Genomic DNA, 17,994 nt, shown 5'->3' on the forward strand with positions numbered 1-17,994 from the left:
GCTGACCATCACAGCTTCTCTCTGGAAATTTAGGCCCTTTCTACACTCAGATTTGATACAGATTTTTTGAGCACTTAATCCACCTGCTATAGATCTACATCATCAAGATCCACATAACTGATTCTACTTTTAAAAATTTGCTTCACACCTTTTGTGGAATTTTACTTCTGTATTTGCATCAGAGTTCTCATTATCTGCCCTCGTGTCCTCCCAACTCCATTTGCCGACAAGATGGGCATGATTCAGATTATAAAGAGAAAGAGGGACACTGCTATTCATTGTTAACAGAAAACATAAGAAAGAAAATGTCTGGAAATTTAATTCCCTTTGTAAACTTTTAGGGCTGTCTTCCAGAGAGTCCCTTCTGTCAGTATTTCTGTTCTCCACCCTCGATCACAATGATGGTTATTCCTTTGTGGGGGTGGGTACGTTGGTGCTAAGAGGCTGGAGGAAGGAAAGCATTAGTTGGCTAATTAGTTGCCTAGCAACTTACAGAATCAGTGCACTGGCAATAGCTTTGGCGAGAAGTTTGAAAAAGTTCTACAATTAGGACTTAGATCCAGATCCGGAGAAAGGTCCAGGCCAAAACAGGTTTTTGAGAATAATGCACAACAGCAGGGTGGAGGCAGAGTTGGCACTCATGCAACAAAACAGATGTAGAAGCTTTAAGAAACTGTAAGGCAAGACAGAACTGAAGGCGGTATGTAATGTGGCAGATCACTTTGGAATGTGGAGAAAGAAAGGATCAAACTGCTAGCGTGGAAAGGGCATTTATGACTTGCAGTTTCAAGAGAGATAGGGAATGACATGGAGTCAGATACATATGCAGATGTAATCATGGGTTTTAGGAGCTTCAAGGCCAGGGACCAGGAGGGAGTTTTGCCCTCTTGCAAGGAACCCGGTGGAGGGAGGTTGACTTGCATGACTATGAACACATACTGGCTGCAGGAGTGCATGGCCATGTGTCTTGGCAACACTTCTGATTGATCAACCATAATCAGACTAGCTGGCATAAAGGCAGATTATTCATTCTCATAGGGATGCTAGTCCCCAAGTGGTGACAGAGGATGCCCCGATTTTGTGGGGTCCTGTCTGTTACTGGCCAGCTAGCCAATGGGGAATCCCCACCCCAATCCCTGCCCCCAACAGTGACCACTGGTGGCCACCCCTCTTCCTCCCTTCATGCAAGAGTTAAAGAGCCCTCCAGCTGATTAGTGGAAGCACATGGCCCACGAATCTGCTGGACAGCCATTTAAATCTTGCAGGAAGAGAGGGAGAATTGCAGCCACTGGCTGCATTCCTGAACTCTAAGGGGCAAATTTGCTGCTTGGAGTTCAGGGCAGCAGCACACTCACTTGCAAAAAAACATTTAAAGAGAAAATTTCCATTAAATTGCTCTTGCAAGCTGGAGCCAATGGTGCCGTCCATGGGTCTGCATCCCTAACATGATGACATCACTTTTGCATGATGTCATCACATTGTGGACATCCCTTCCTCCTCCAGAAATGCCCCCTCAAAGTGTCCTGCTGGCAATGAGGTAGGACCTGGCAACCCTAATGTGTACCTGTCAAGTCTCTTAGTTTATGATCTTCCTGTTGCAGTGACTCTTGTTTATTGCTTAGCTCTGTTTTGTATCTCTTGTGGAATGTAGGTTTAGACTGCAGAGGTGAGAAATGAAACCTAAGGACCTATGCCTCCTTATGGTGGGAACCAAAGCCAACTCCCCCACCTCTGGACATTATTATCTATTCCACCATGCTATGTAGTATTGTTGATGTAGCCAGTAACCTTTGTAGTTTGAAATGCCTTCACGCCTTGCATGTGGCACGCTATTAACTGCCAGTAACAGCCTATATAACATTTGCCATGATTTGCCCAGGTCAGTTTCCACACTGATCCGTGTCTGAAATATACCATGATGCTTTCCAATAAAATGCTTATTTGAACTACAAAGAGCCTCTTTTATTGAAGCACTTGGGGACTTGACAGTACCCTTCTGGACACCTATCATTTGGGTCATCATTTTGTTGGGCCTCGCACAGCTGGAATAACTGCTCTTGGACTTTGAAACTTTACTTGGACTCTGGGTTATCTGCTCAGGTAACATCTGAGTCAGAGGACCAAAAAGCCTAAGGGCGTTTTCGCACTGACCTTAATCGGCAGCGACGCCCCTCTTCACCGCGCAGGATCTGCGCGGATTTCGCACCAATTGCCGCGGAGCACCCGGAAGAGCCGCAAAGTCCCACGGCTTTTGCGGCGCAAATGGAAACCGCCAAAAAACAGTTTCCGTTTGCGCCGCAAAAGCCGCGGGACTTTGCGACTCTTCCGGGTACTCCGCGGCAATTGGTGCGAAATCCGCGCAGATCCTGCGCGGTGAAGAGGGGCGTCGCTGCCGATTAAGGTCAGTGCGAAAACGCCCTAAGTATTTTAGGCCAGCTATTTAAATTTAATTATTTTCTTCCTTGCTTTATTAGTACACTTTTTGCACATTTCTTTTAATAAACCTTATTAATTATGCTTGGGTTTTGGAGTTTCAATCTAAACCCAGTACCTTGACTTACATTGGCTACAGTTACCAAATTACCGTAGTTGTTTGCAGGGCTGATTTCTTAATAGCCTGTAGGGCTGGAGACTTGGTTCCTCATCAAGACCCAAACCTGGGTTCCCCTGAGTCACTGCCAGTGGTGGACTGGCCAGGGTGTCCGCTTGCCCGATGGCAAGTGAGCTCCCTTAAACATTAGACAACATGTTTAAAATGTTAATGACCTTTTAGTATCTTGAAAATATAACAGAAGTTCCAATATAATAAAAGTTCTTTATCTCCTGGCAACCAATATTTTTAGACCCAGTTCGCCACTGGTCACTGCCCCTCTCTCAGGTCAGCAGTGCTCAGATCTGTGGGTCTGAGCCAGTTTTGTGTCATGGTTAAGAGCATTGACTCTTAAGTGGGAGAACTGGGTTTGATTCCCCACTCCTCCACATGCACCTGCTGCTGTGACCTTGAGTCAGTCACAAGTTCTTGCAGAGCTGTTCCTCTCAAGAGCAGTTTCTGGGAGAGTTCTCTCATCTCCACCTACCTCACAGGGTGTCTGTTGTGGGGAGGGGAAGGGAAAGGAGATTGTAAGCTGCTCTGAGACTCCTTTGGGTACTGAAGGGCAGGATGTATATCCAATCTTCTCTTCTTCCTTGAATCTATGTGGACACAAGAAACCAGACCTTTTCTTAAAATAATGGAAAATGGTTTATTAAATAACAAACAGGGGAAAGCTGAAACACCATTAGTCAACACAGTCTGCTTGACTAACCTACATAAAACCAATAAAAGTTGACTTACTCTGTCCATCAAATTGATTCCTGTTAGTATATGGCAGAGTCAAAGAGTTTCAGAGCCCAAAACTTGAGACTTAAGCCCACCTGGATCTATCATGAGGCTTAAGCATTCTTCTGATATAGTTCAGGCCTCAGGTCAGGAAAAAATCAATGCCAGCCACCCTCCTCCCAATCTCTAGTGTCATTTTACTTTTTAGTCCTTTGGTGTTGGGTGACACTCCAGATCCAATCAGCGTCCACATTCACAGGAATTCTCTGGAAAGATTATGTCATCGCTTCTGCTCCCACCTCCCAGCTACCAAATATATTGCAATGATCTTGGCTCTGGCCTTAACAGAGATAAGAGCCTATGGACAAGATGGATTAATTACAGACAAAGCTGGGTATGCCTATTAATATTCACATTCACCCTTTGGAGGAAATGTGGTTTTGCTTCACAGATTACCACTGCATTCTGTCCTTTTAGAACAGTATTTGAGTATCATGATAACCTGGTGATATAGACTAAGTTTGATGCTGGTGAGTTAACTATGAGAGGTTCGTGGTTGAACTAGCATCTGAACCTGGTCTTTCTACATCCAAGCCCATACTGAAGCAAAATAATATAGGAAAAATAATGTCTATATACCTCTGTATATTTGATAAAAATGTGAATAGCTACAGAAAAGCTACATACAACTACTGGTTTGACCTTTTGGTATTCCATTTAATCTTTCCAAGGGGTCTGTTATCTGCAGCACACAGCATCTGAGATGTGTAGCCCACTTCAATATCCATTTCATGTTTCTAAAACATAAATATACATGAACAACATGGAGGCCTCAGAAGAAGTGTGTATATAATACAGGAAGGGTGAGGTCAGACGTTCATAAAATCCCACTACGAGCATGAGTGGAGTCCAAAATCATGTCGGATTTTAAGCGGTTGTCCAAACGTCAGCATCTGTGAATGGTGGTTAGCTCGTTCGAGTCCCGCGTTGAGACGACTGGGGCGCGGACTAATTTGATACTGCTTTAAATCAGGAACAAAATCCTTCTGACGGTTCCTGAGTGGAGTTTCTCTGTTTGAACGCACCATCGTTGGCGACTCGTTGAAAGCGCACCACCGCTTCCCTCCCAAAGCCCCTGCAAGTGATATCACTGCGCCAGTGAATAAGCGAGCGAATGTTGGCTCGATAAATCGTTTACCCGCCCTTATGTCCGGAAACAAAAATCACTTTTGAAAGTAGATGTGAACTGATTTGAATTCCTGGGTTCTTTTCTGCACGCGTAGTGCTCGTGCTGGAAAAGTAGTGCCAACGGACTAGCAAAACTTTAGTGATTTGACCCATTTAAAAGCGACGCGCTGCAGATAGCGGGCATCACTGCGCCTGCGCTAATGCAGATTGATGTCTCATGAAACAAGGTGCAGTAGAGCAATCTAAAGACCAGCGATGGGACCCACATGGGATAGAATGGGAGCCTGGCTATTGTCTGATCGGAAAATTGGTTGTGCGGATTATAATACAGGCGCGTTGCAGATGGATTTAATGGTGAGTGTGACCGCACCCGAAATGTGTTACATGTTACCTCTTAAAATCCTTTGGCTCTCCAAATAATGGATCCCCATAAAATCCTTATTGGTTATCTCATTCACTTTTCTTAATATTTACTACACACGTGCATGGCAGTGTTATCATCTCTTTTACCAGCAATATGTCATTATTGGTTTAAAGCATCAGGAGCAGGGCTGATTTTGTAGCAGGAGCTCCTTTGCATATTAGGCCACTCACTCCTGATGTAGCCAATACTCCAAGGGTTTACAGGGCTCTTATTACAGGGCCTACTGTAAGCTCTTGGAGGATTGACTACATCAGGAGGTGTGGCCTAATTTGCAAAGGAGCTCCTGCTACAAAATCAGCCCTGTTCAGGAGATTATGCAAATGTTACATCTCTTGTATCATTCACCCACTGGCCCTTTCATCCATCCTCCTCCTTTGCCTGGCCTGGGACATATTTAATTACAGCCTTCCTTACTTCATTTATGCCCCTTCCTTTCTCCCCAAGGAGGATCCAAAGCACTTTGTATTGTTCTGCTGCCCTCCATTTTATCCTCACAGCAACCAGTGAGGTAGTTTCTGTGATTAGCACAAGGTCTTCCGGCAAGATTCCATGGTGGTGTGTTTGTATATGTGGATTTGAAACTAAAAACTAGATCTTAGTCTGACCCTCTAACCATGACACAAAACTGCTGGACATAACAGATTAGATAGATGTTTGAATGAATAGAGGAAAAGGGTAGAGACATGCCAATTGTGTGCTTTTCCACTGCCCTGAGGCTTTAAATGGGAAGGAAATCACTTATCAACCCTGTTTGGGGTCACTGATTAAAGTGAGTCCTGAGAATACTCCTTCCATATTAGAGAGACAATGGATTTAGTTTTCAGAATAGAAATCCCAGAATACACACTACCATAAAACATTTCATAGGCTGAACATTTGTATTCACTGACAGGCCTCTCCAATTAAATATACAATCATTTTTCATACCATGAAAATGTTAATAAATTCTTTTACTACACCATGATAGCAACAAGTGTGTTGAGCAACTGGGGGGAAAGATGTAGGCATGTGAAGAATACCAGCAAAATCTTGTTACCACTTGCTTAGCCGTAATTGAAATGTAATTGCTTCCTGCTCCATGTATTGACTGTCAAATAAACAGGAAGGTCCTTTTTCATATACGTATTCAGAGAGCCAGTCTGGTGTAGTGGTTAAGTGTGCAGACTCTTATCTGGGAGAACTGGGTTTGATTCTCCACTCCTCCACTTGCAGCTGCTGAAATGGCCTTGGGTTAACCATGGCTCTTGCAAGAGTTGTCCTTGAAAGGGCAGCTTCTGTGAGAGCTCTCTCAGCCCCACCCGCCTCACAAGGTGTCTGTTGTGGGGGAAGAAGAAAAAGGAGATTGTAAGAGACCAATTTCCCACTAGCCTTACCTCGCTCTCACTCTCCTCTTCTTAGTGGGGCTTCTGTCGGATTTCGCACAAGCTGCCCCACGGCTGTAACTCGCTTCACCTCTTTTGTGCAGCAGATGAGATCCTCTAAAAACCAGTTTCTGTTTGCTGCATGAAAAAGGTGAAGCTAGTTGCAGCCCCCGGGCAGATAGCGTGAAACCCAACAGAATCCATGCAGAGAAGAGGAGCGTGAGAGCGGCATAAGGCTAGTAAATTGGTGCCTGTCTCTGATTCAGAGAGAAGGGTGGGGTATAAATCTGCAATCATCTTCTTCTTCTTCATGCAAAATATATATGAAAGGTTTAGAAAATCTGATTTGACTGATAATTCTTCTCTTTCTTTTATTCATTAGTCTCTGAGGACATGGATCCCTCAGTCCGTTTCCCCAGCCAAGGCACCAGAGTAGGCAGGATGGCTGTGATTCCTCTATCCCAACCTGAATCAAAATTTAGATTGTCTGGGGGATATGGGCTCACCTACCTGGACAGCTGCCTTTTCCTTTGTTCCACATAGAAATATAATACAGAAAGTCCCTTAGTCCAGTCAGGTACATGACAATTGACTCAGACATCATCTTACTTCCCTAAAGGTTTTTGGAAAGCTGCATGCTCCAAGAATGCATTCGTCTCCTACCTATGTAATGAACCAACAGAGATAATAGCAGAACAAAGAGTGGGAAGCTGTATAACCTAAAACATGACATCACTGAAAGATGCTTCCGTACTTTGTACATTTGAGATCTTTACATTCTCCAGGAATGCTATTCTTATTGTGATTTGAAGTATGAGATCAATGAGAACATTGTGAACTTCAGATGCATTATCTGGGACCACATTAATAATCTGATCTGCCTCTCTAGATTACTAAAAATAACATTGACCTAAGACTAGTACTCATTAATAGAAATGTCTTCATCACAGATTACTATAATTTAGTTGCTGGTTGTGAGAAGATGATATAATCTTTTAACATCTGCTTTAGAGTGCATTATTTTGTTTTAACTGTAGAACACATTAGGAGAAAGCCAAGAAACTTGCTAACCCATGTATAAGGACTAGAAAATATATGAGAAGGAAAGCTGAGACTTGGAATTTCTTCATGATGTGTCTTTAAATGGTTGGAGGAAATAAAAATGGGCAAAAAGCAACAGATCTGCCTCATTTTGAATGTACTCAGGCAGTCAGATTATTTGAATCCGAGGTTGTGTTAACATAGTTTTATCATAAAACCTCTATAGAAATAAATATAGATTTTCATCTTAAGTATTTCAGTGAAGCTGAGGAAAAACCTATTATATTCCATTGTTTGCAATGTATGAGCTGTATGGCCATTTCAGCCATGTATTGTTAGAGTCCTTTCAAAATTTAACAATGTGGGGGCTATGATAATGAAGTAAAAATAGAGTGAGATCTCTACATTCCATTTTAAGGTGATATATTTTCTCAGGGGAGAGGGTGGTTAGGTTAGCAGTGGTTTGTACCCGCATTAATTAGTAAGACAGGCTATTTTTTCCTGTGATCTTTGGCTCTCTTTCGGGAAAAAAAACTGGCTGGAAATGCAAGCTGCCTCTTTGTGTAGCTACAAATAGAAGTGCCAGTTGCACATAATCCATACACAAACACTTCTTGCATTCATTTACTAAATAAGGTTGTGTGACTAGGACTTGTGCGTATTCCTCTGATAACCTTCTTTGTTCCCAAGGTCATTGATGAGTGTGGTGAAAGAAGCATTTTATGAAGGACTGCTACCATGCAAGATGGTAAAAAGTAAGAGTTAGAAGGCATTGTTCTATTCTACATTTCCTAGGAGATTTCCTAGAAGGTTACCACTGCCTAAACATTATGAAATTGATGCTTCTGCAGTAATTTAGTTGTTTACTAGAGTAAAATACACAAAACAAGTTTCTGTATTTAATTCATTTATTATTTCTGGAAGAATAAATAAATTAGTATGCAAAGAATTTTTGCCACAAAAATCAAATTAATATTGCCTACCTAATTAAAAACAAAACTGCTTTACTCCACTGTTTAAGTGGCACCAGATACACTAATTCTAATTTAATATTACGTTTTAACACTGTTTCTATCTACAAATATCAGCCTTGTTGGTCATGTTGATTTTTGCAACTGAACTTAATTGAAGAGGATTGACTTTTGAATTTAGGTTTGGTAACTCTGACTAGGGAAATTCCTGGAGATTTGGGGGTAGAGTCTGGGATGGGCAGGGTTTGGGGACAGGAGAAACCTCAGCAGAATATAATGCCATAGACTTCATCCTCCAAAGAAACCATTTTCTCCAGGGGAATGGATCTCTGTAGTCTGGAGATCATTTGTAATTCGAGGAGGTCTCTAGGACCCACCTGGAGGCTTAAAACCTTAATTGTAATATTACTAGTTGAAACCCCATATATGGGCAGTTACTGTGGCATTGTTGAAATTACATGTAAGTGGACCTGACCAGCAATCACTTATAAGCAGCTGTTAGCTTTTCAATAAGATACCAGTATACAAAGAGGTTTTTGTCTAATATTTTTATATGGTTTGCTTTATTTGCAGGGATTTTTCTATTAAAAAAAGCTAGTCAGGATCTGAATGCAACATCCTTTATTCTCAGGCCAATTCTCCATGCACCTCCCCGCCACAAAACACGCATATGCTTCCACTCAGTGGCTTTCAACTCAATCTTAAAAGTGCAGTTTGGCTGTGAACTGAACCAACATTAATTTTATCAGGCTTCAACTGGTGAAAGATGATGTTCAAGCTATCATTTGAGCAGCTGACTTAGCTGCATTAAGTTCAGATCTTATTCTCAGGCACCGTCACTATTAGCGTCCTCCATTTCCTTAATTTAAAAAGGGCTTTCAGACTGATGCCACCTTTGACTTCTCTAACATCAAGAAACCTTACAAAGCCCCGTACTGAAGCAGTGTTTCTTCATCAGCTGGTTTGTGCCGCTCTTTTTATGTACACTTGTTGTCTGTGAGAACAATACTTCTGAAGAAGTCAAAGATATTCTTTGGGAGACTGGAATTGAGGTGAAAAGTCATCTATTAAGGCACCATTTATTCCCGATCTTATATGCTCATAGACATTATTCATAGCTGCTTTCTCTTTTCAAACAAAAGGGACAGCACATCTCCTAGGAAATCCAAATGTACTGAATGTAGTAGATTCAATAAATATTTTCTTTTTTCTCCCAGAGCTGTTCTAAAGGTCTACTTGTCCTGTAAGTTAGGGTCTACACCTGACCTTCATTCAATATTTTCTTTTGTTCTGCTTGCTTCTTTGCACCATACATATCATACACAATCATACACATACCATTGCTTTGTATATTGTCCACAGAGCCCAAGGTTAATCTTTTTGCCTCAGTACAGCATGTGTGGTCTGCAGGTGGAAGCAACCTTCTGTACACATCCTGATAAAGATGCCCACTGGCATTATGATCATCATCTGGGCTACTTAGAACAGCTCAAATTTGCCTTTTGATACATATGAAGATGAGCATCTCTAACTTCCCTAGTTACTATAGGTTGCCATCCTAAGAACACTTTCCTAGGAATAAGCCCCATTGAATAACATGAGACTTGTTTTTGAGTAGACTTGCTTAGAAATGGTCCCATATGCCCCTAGTTGTATACAACTGGATGGAGGCTTTTGGCTTCCTTGGAGTAGAAGATTCTCACCCAGCCCATTGAGTGTGTGTGTGTGTGTGTGTGTTTCAAAAATAGGTTCTTGTGTACTATTTGAAGCTACTATTTGAGAAGCTTAAGTCTAAAATGGGCAGATGGAAGATGACAACCATTATGTGAAAATGGATTCCATTGGAACCCATTAAAGAAAATGCATTCCATTATTTCAACTTTTCTACCACTGCAGTTTCATTTTATGATAGCTAGTAATGAAAACAACATTGATAAAAATATGAGTTGCTTACATTTGGTCTTTTTTTTGCATTGTTGGCAGTGTAAGATGTTTCCTGGGGTGTTGTAGCTCACCCCTTATGTTGACAATGCACTAAGCTTTACATTCCTTGACTTTATGGTATTTAAATTGAATTAATTCTAACAATGCAACTTTAGGAGGCAGCTACATGTCCCTTCCTGCTTCCAAAAGTCTGTGGTTAGATGGACTTTTACTGTGTATAATAGCTGTTACTCTGTGTGGTCAGCTGCTGTTGAACTGTTGGTCTAACAGAATAGGAGGAGGAGTTAAATACAGAAAAGTGTTTTGAGGTTGGGTAAGTGAGGATGCTGTTGTCCGGAGTGGAGGGAGGGAAAATATCCTAGACATATGCAGTTATGCTCTCATGCTGTGATGTATTGTAGCTTTGTATATTTATTTTGACATAAGTGAACATGTAAAATGATAATAACTTAGTATGCAACCTAAGAACTTCATGTCCCTTTTCTAACCATGGCTAGTTCAGAAAACATCTATGTGTAGTTCTCATGGGCTAATGCCATTTCAAAATGTACATGAGGAATCGTTTGTATAAGCCCAGTGAAATGTTCAGAAAGATCATTGTATTTCTTTGCTCCGGGGCTGTACCATCTCTTGATGAGGATGCCAAGCAGAAAGTGGACATTTGCCAGATATTGTAGATTTCTTTGTACAAACAGATTTGAGTGAGGGATACTTTTGAACAAATGAACCTCTGTTTGCATTCTAGCCTAGTGTTGTATGATAAAAACTGTAACACATCTTCTTTCTGAATTCTTTTTTTTTTTTACAATTAGAGCTATCTTTATGAACTACTAATAAGATAAAATGAGCATTCATGAAAAAATACTAGATATAAAATAAATAATTATTACACGAAGAACTAAATGAATAGTGAAATAAACAGAGCATTGAATAAAGAGTTCCAAATAAAGAGTTCCACTCCTGTGTCATAGCATAAAAAAAATTTGTGCAAGAGGGAAAAGGAGAACAATAAGAATCTTATATTAAAAGCATAGCAAAGACATTTGAAAAGAATTATAGGAAGAAATTTCCTGATTAAAGATATATTCTATGAAAGGGAACCATTTAGCCGTAAAATGAGAAGAGGTAGGAAAGGAATCAGAGTGATGTAAGTAGTCAGTAATTTTGTCCAAGATAAAGTGTTCCCAGACTTTTGTAAGCTAAGCAGTTGTGGTGGGAGCCTTTGGTGCTTTCCATGAGGAGGCAATAGTGGCCTTAGCCACTACTAAAAGACTGATAATTAGCTCACAATGTATTTTGGGAACATTCAGCGAACTCCAAACGTTTAAAAAAATTAGTTCCGGAGAAAAAGGAAGTTGGTAGGAGGTTATATTCTTAATTATTTGAAGAGTGTCCAACCAAAATTTTTGCATCACTGGACACTCCCACCAACAGTGTACGTAAGTGCCACATTGACTGCATTTTTTCCAGCAAAGAGGAGAGTTTGACTTCTTGAACAGAACACATAAAGTTATCTTATACTGAATCAGGCCATTGGTCTGACAAGGTCAATATTGTCTACTTTGACTGGGTCTCAGTTCCTCAGGGTCTCAGACTGAGATCTTTCACAACACCTGCTAACTAATAATTTTAATTGGAGATACCAGTGATTGTCCCTGAGCAGTGCCGACTTGCCCAAGAGGCAAACTAGACACTTGCCTAGGGTGCCATGAAGGGGGGCGCCAAATAGGGCTTCCCCCCCTCCTGGTGCCCAAAACAACTGCCTAGTTTGCCTTTCTCTCTCTTCCTTCTGTTGCCGCCAGCCCCTTTCCTTCCCATCCACTATGTTCTCCATGCTGCCTTTCCAGTCTGCTGAGCCCTGCCTGCACGCCCCCCCCCCACCACGACGAGGCTGGCCCTACCAGCTTTGAGGCAGCTAGCAGGGTTGCATTTTGAGAAGAGAAATCCGGAGAAAGCTTCGGTCCCCCCTCACTTCCAGTTCCGGAAAGGAGAGGGGAGAAGTCTCCTCCAGCTTTCTTTTCTCAAAATGTAGCCCTGCCGGCTGCAACGCCACTGAGGATGTTCTCCGCAGCTGAGAACGAAACGTCTGGAAGAAAAACTTTCTCCAGTAGAACACAGCACTTGAGCCCGAAAGATTCTACAAACCCTAAGGATGTTACCAGCCATGAAAACCTGAACTCTTTGGTAACTGTTGTCTTTGTTGGTCAAGTATACTGTAAACCTTGCATGTTGTACACAGACGTAATTGCTGTTTAAACCTGGCAAACTTTGCATGTTTTTATTAGGTAATTGTTAAAAAGTTGATTGTGGTGGTTTTCCTTTAAATGCCTGAACATAAATACCCAATACGCTGTAGAGTGCAGTCAAGCACTGATATAATGTTTATGGAGAGTGTGTAATTCTGTAATTCTTATATTAAGCTGTGATATACTAGTTGTAATTATTGTTTGCACAGTATATTTTTTCACAGCCTCCAGGTGTTTTGCTCAGCTTCTAAGTGGAGCCTGATGATCTCCTGGAATCACAACTGAACTCCAGAAAAACAGATCTCTCTCCCCCTGGAGAAAATAACTGCTTTGGAGGGTGGACTCTATGGCATTATATTCAACTGAGGCCTCTCCTCTCCCCAAACTCTGGCTTCCATAGACTCTGCCACAAAATCTCCAGGAATTTCCCACCAACCTGGAACTGGCAACCCTAGTCATGATTGGGCTTTGAGTTCTCCCCTAAAGGCCAAAATAGGCCTGGAATGGGCCTCCTCCCCAACCTTTTACTGACAGAACCAAGCTTGGAATAGTACGGCTGCCTAGTAACAGCCACTGAGGGGAAATTGAGTGCCCTGCAGCAAATAGAACGTGAAGGCAGCTTCCCCAGTGGCCCAATCCTCATCTGTCCTAGGACTGGAGGGATTGAGTGACATGTGGCTCGGCCAAAGGCAGGGTAGGTAAGCCATCACCAGTACTGTTTTGCTTTTACATCTATAGAATATGAGCCCATACCTGCATTCTGAAATAACTCCATGCCTTCCACTGTCTCAGGACTCCTCCATCTCATTTTGCTGCATGTACAAATCCAACTTCTGTTGATTCCTAGTAGGTCTTTAACATAACAATAATCAGATCTAACATCTCCATTTTGTTTATGTTAAATTTATCCTGAAAGTGATGGACGATGATGTTTGCTCAACATCTTCTATTTTTACCACATCACAGTGCAATGCGTTCAAAATTACTCTCACCACTATGGGGAAATTATTTCAGATGTTCCACTGAGACATGCATAACCATTTAAAATCAAATAAAGATCACATGTCTGTGTCAGTCAGGAGAATGTATTTGGAGTGAAAACAAAGTAAGCACATAGTATAAATGGTTACACTATTACTGGAAATCACACACAATACAATCACACACACAAGCAGCACAAAAATACACAATCAAGAGCTAGGAAAATAAAGATGAGCAATAGGGAATTTTAGAGATTGTTGAAGAGGGTGATATTACCTGTTCTAGATATGCAGATGTCCATTTAGAAATTAAAGATGGTGACATGCACTGCCATCCTGCGATGTCCGAGGCCCATTTCTTAGAGTACAGGGGAAACAATCTATGTGCCCAGATTGAACAGGGAGGTATAGTTTGCTGTTAGTTTTAATAAGGTTTGGAGGGGTGGAGATCCTACTAGAGCTGTGATGGCTTTTCATGGTCATTAATATGTCTTTCCTGGGTACCTGAATGGATTCCCAGTTCAGGACAATAAGTGAAAATGACTCTTAATGTTTGCCAAGATGGGCTATGATGGATTTAATGTTTGGTATCAATTTGATTTTTATACTCTGAGGAGGAGTCAGGGTGGAAGACAAAGGATTTGTGCAATAGGTCTTGCATTAGCATAGAAGTAAACAAAAGAAGCTAAGTTGTAGAAGGAAAGCAAGTAGATGGGCCATTAACAGCTAGCTCAGGATTAAGAGGTGAACAATACATTACCTGTGACCTTCATTGTTATGAACATTCCATTGGGAGGGGGGAGAGAGGCCAGCCAGGAGGATACCTTATGTTGTAATCAGAACAAGCCTAGACATGTCTCTCTGACCCTTTGCAGAGAATAGCTTCACTTGGCCTGTTTCTTACAAGCAGCATCCATTTTGATTCCAGAGCTGGGGACCCCCCAACTCAAAGTAAAATTGGTGAGTTAGAATCTTTAGTGTTGGGAAGAAACATAGACATTGTGGGAATTTCAGAAACTTGGTGGAATGAGGAGAATCAGTGGGACACGGTGATTCCTGGATATAAGTTATACCAGAAGGATAGGGAGGGAAGGGTTGGAGGTGGGGTGGCTCTGTATGTCAGAGAGGGAATACAGTCCAGTAAGACTGAGGTCAAAGAATTAGATTCCCTTCTAGAAATGCTTTGGGTTGAAATAGAGGGCCCAAAAGGAAATTTATCTATGGGAGTTTGTTATCGCCCACCAAATCAAAAGATGGAGGACGATTATAATATGATGGAAGGATTAAAGATAGCGGCTAAATGTAAAAACTGTGTTGTAATAGGTGATTTTAACTACCCACAGATTGATTGGGTCAATATGTGTTCAGGTCGAGAGAAAGAGATTGAATTTCTAGATGCTCTCAATGACTGTGCTATGGAGCAGATTGTAACAGATCCTGGATTTGGTCCTAAGTAATGCCCAAGACTTGGTGAGAGATGTAAAAGTGATTGCACCGCTTGGGAGCAGTGACCATAACGTTATTGATTTCACCATTTGTATAAATAGAGAGTTGCCCCAAAAGACCAGCACAACCATGTTTAACTTTAAATGGGGTAAATTCTCTGAGATGAGGAGGCATGTGAAGAGGAAACTGAAAGGAAAGGTAAATACAGTCAAAACCCATGAAGAAGCTTGGAGGCTATTTAAAACTACAATCCTAGAAGCTGAGATAAAAAAATATACCACAAGTTAGGAAAGGCACAAACAGGTATAAGAAAAGGCCTGCATGGTTAACAAACAAAGTAATGGTAGCTGTAAAAGGTAAGAAGGACTCCTTTAAGCGGTGGAAAGCTAGTCCAAGTGAGATTAATAAAAGGGAACACAGGCTGTGGCAAATCAAATGCAAGACTGTGATCAGGCAGGTAAAAAGGGACTATGAGGAACATATTGCAAAAAACATAAAGACCAACAATAAAAATTTCTTCAAATATATTAGAAGCAGGAAACCAGCCAGGGAGGCAGTGACGCCCTTGGATGACCAAGGGGTAAAAGGATTACCAAAGGAGGATAGGGAAATGGCTGAGAAACTGAATGCATTTTTTGCCTCAGTCTTCACTGTGGAAGATGAGAAGTGTTTGCCTGCTCCAGAACCACTTATTTTGGAAGGGGTGTTGAAAGACCTGAGTTAGATTGGGTGACAAGAGAGGAGGTCCTACAACTGATAGACGAATTAAAAACTAATAAGTCACCAGGTTCGGATGGCATACATCTAAGAGTTCTGAAAGAACTCAAAGTTGAACTTGTGGATCTTCTGACAAAAATTTGTAATCTTACATTGAAATCTGCCTCCGTTCCTGAGGACTGGAAGGTAGCAAATGTCACCCCCATCTTTAAAAAGGGTTCCAGAGGAGATCCGGGAAATTACAGGCCAGTCAGTCTGACTTCAATACCGGGAAAGTTGGTAGAAAGCATTATCAAGGAAAGAATGAGTAGGCACATTGATGAACACGAGTTATTGAGGAAGACTCAGCATGGGTTCTGTAAGGGAAGATCTTGCCTCACTAACCCCTTACGCTTCTTTGAGGGGGTGAACAAACATGTGGACAAAGGAGACCCAATGGATGTTGTTTACCTTGACTTCCAGAAAGCTTTTGATAAAGTTCCTCCTCAAAGGCTCCTTAGTAAGCTCGAGAGTCATGAAGTAAAAGGACAGGTCCTCTTGTGGATCAAAAACTGGCTAATTAATAGGAAGCAGAGAGAGTATAAATGGGCAGTCTTCGCAGTGGAGGACACTAAGCAGTGGGGTGCCGCAGGGCACAGTGCTGGTCCTACACTCTTTAACTTGTTCATAAATGATTTGGAGTTGGGAGTAAGCAGTGAAGTGGCCAAGTTTGTAGATGACACTAAATTGTTCAGGGTGGTGAGAACCAGAGAGGATTGTGAGGCACTCCAAAGGGATCTGTTGAGGCTAGGTGAGTGGGCGTCAATGTGGCAGATGAGGTTCAGTGTGGCCAAGTGCAAAGTAATGCACATTGGGGCCAAAAATCCCAGCTACAAATACAAGTTGATGGGGTGTGAACTGGCAGAGACTGACCAAGAGAGAGATCTTGGGGTCGTGGTGGATAATTAACTGAAAATGTCAAGACAGTGTGCGATTGCAATAAAAAAGGCCACCGCCGTGCTGGGGATTATTAGGAAGGGAACTGAAACAAATCAGCCAGTATTGTAAGGCCCCTGTATAAATTGATGGTGCAGCCTCATGTGGAATACTGTGTACAATTTTGGCCATGAAGAAAGGTTAAAGCGCTTGGAGCTCTTCAGCTTGGAGAAACGTCGACTGCGGGGTGACATGATAGAGGTTTACAAGATAATGCATGGGATGGGGAAAGTAGAGAAAGAAGTACTTTTCTCCCTTTCTCACAATACAAGAACTCGTGGGCATTCGATGAAATTGCTGAGCAGACAGGTTAAAACAGATAAAAGGAAGTACTTCTTCACCCAAAGGGTGATTAACATGTGGAATTCACTGCCACAGGAGGTGGTGGCAGCTACAAACATAGCCAGCTTCAAGAGGGGGTTAGATAAAAATATGGAGCAGAGGTCCATCAATGGTTATTAGCCACAGTGTGTGTGTGTGTGTGTGTGTATATATATATAATTTTTTGGCCACTGTGTGACACAGAGTATTGGACTGGATGGGCCATTGGCCTGATCCAACATGGCTTCTCTTATGTTCTTACTCTTTGTAGGGCTCTCCCATAGAGGCATGCAGAGCCTTCTGGCCACAATGCTTCTGGTTGGCACACAGGGATCTCCCAGAGAATGGTGGCACAGAAGGCTCAAAGACACCCCCCACCCTTAATCTTGTAAACCTCTATCATGTCACCCCACAGTCGACGTTTCTCTTTCTGGTGACTTTTAGTTTCTAAAGAACAGAAAACGAAGATGGGAGAGGGTAAGAAGAGTAGAATATGTGATACAGAGAAGGAAAAATGTTTTAAAGGCTGTATAAATCTGAAAAAAGCGCAGAAGAGAGTGATTTATGATCACAAGGTAGTGTTGATTGTAATGGCACAAACAAGTTGCTAGTGTCTGATGCTTTTCTGCTCATTCAAGAGTTAGACATCAGAGCAAGCTCAGACTCCTCAATTTTACAGATGCGTAGGGCTTCAGGAGATCTGGCATTAATAAGCATTTACAATCCCCCCTCAAATGTTTTCATTATTTTGCAGAATGGCAGAAAAGGGTTCATTGTTCATGACCTTCAGCAGGCCATACGTGCAAAGGAAAATAGTATGTTATTAGCACTCTCATTCTTTGGTGCCCCAGTTTTTCCTTGTAATCACATTAAAGAAACATCTTAAAGTCTCTTTTATGTTAATTTTACTACATTAAGCTTGCAGTTATATGCAGTATTAATCCATTCTATGTCAATTTAAATCAATGAGTTTAGGCTGGTCTAACTCTGCATAGGATTGCTCTGTAAAAGTAGTTGTGAGAACTGTGTCCTCCTGCCTCTGTGCCCTATTGTTGGACCTC

At 41.7% G+C, this 17,994-nt stretch overlaps 1 protein-coding gene across 2 annotated transcripts in view; it reads left to right on the forward strand.

The window, feature by feature from the left end:
* Nucleotides 1–17,994, forward strand: part of PACRG (parkin coregulated) — a 553,646-nt gene that overhangs the window by 455,123 nt on the left and 80,529 nt on the right. The window lies entirely within an intron of this gene.

The sequence above is a fragment of the Heteronotia binoei genome, chromosome 1, assembly GCF_032191835.1.
Source record: "Heteronotia binoei isolate CCM8104 ecotype False Entrance Well chromosome 1, APGP_CSIRO_Hbin_v1, whole genome shotgun sequence".
Taxonomy (NCBI): domain Eukaryota; kingdom Metazoa; phylum Chordata; class Lepidosauria; order Squamata; family Gekkonidae; genus Heteronotia; species Heteronotia binoei.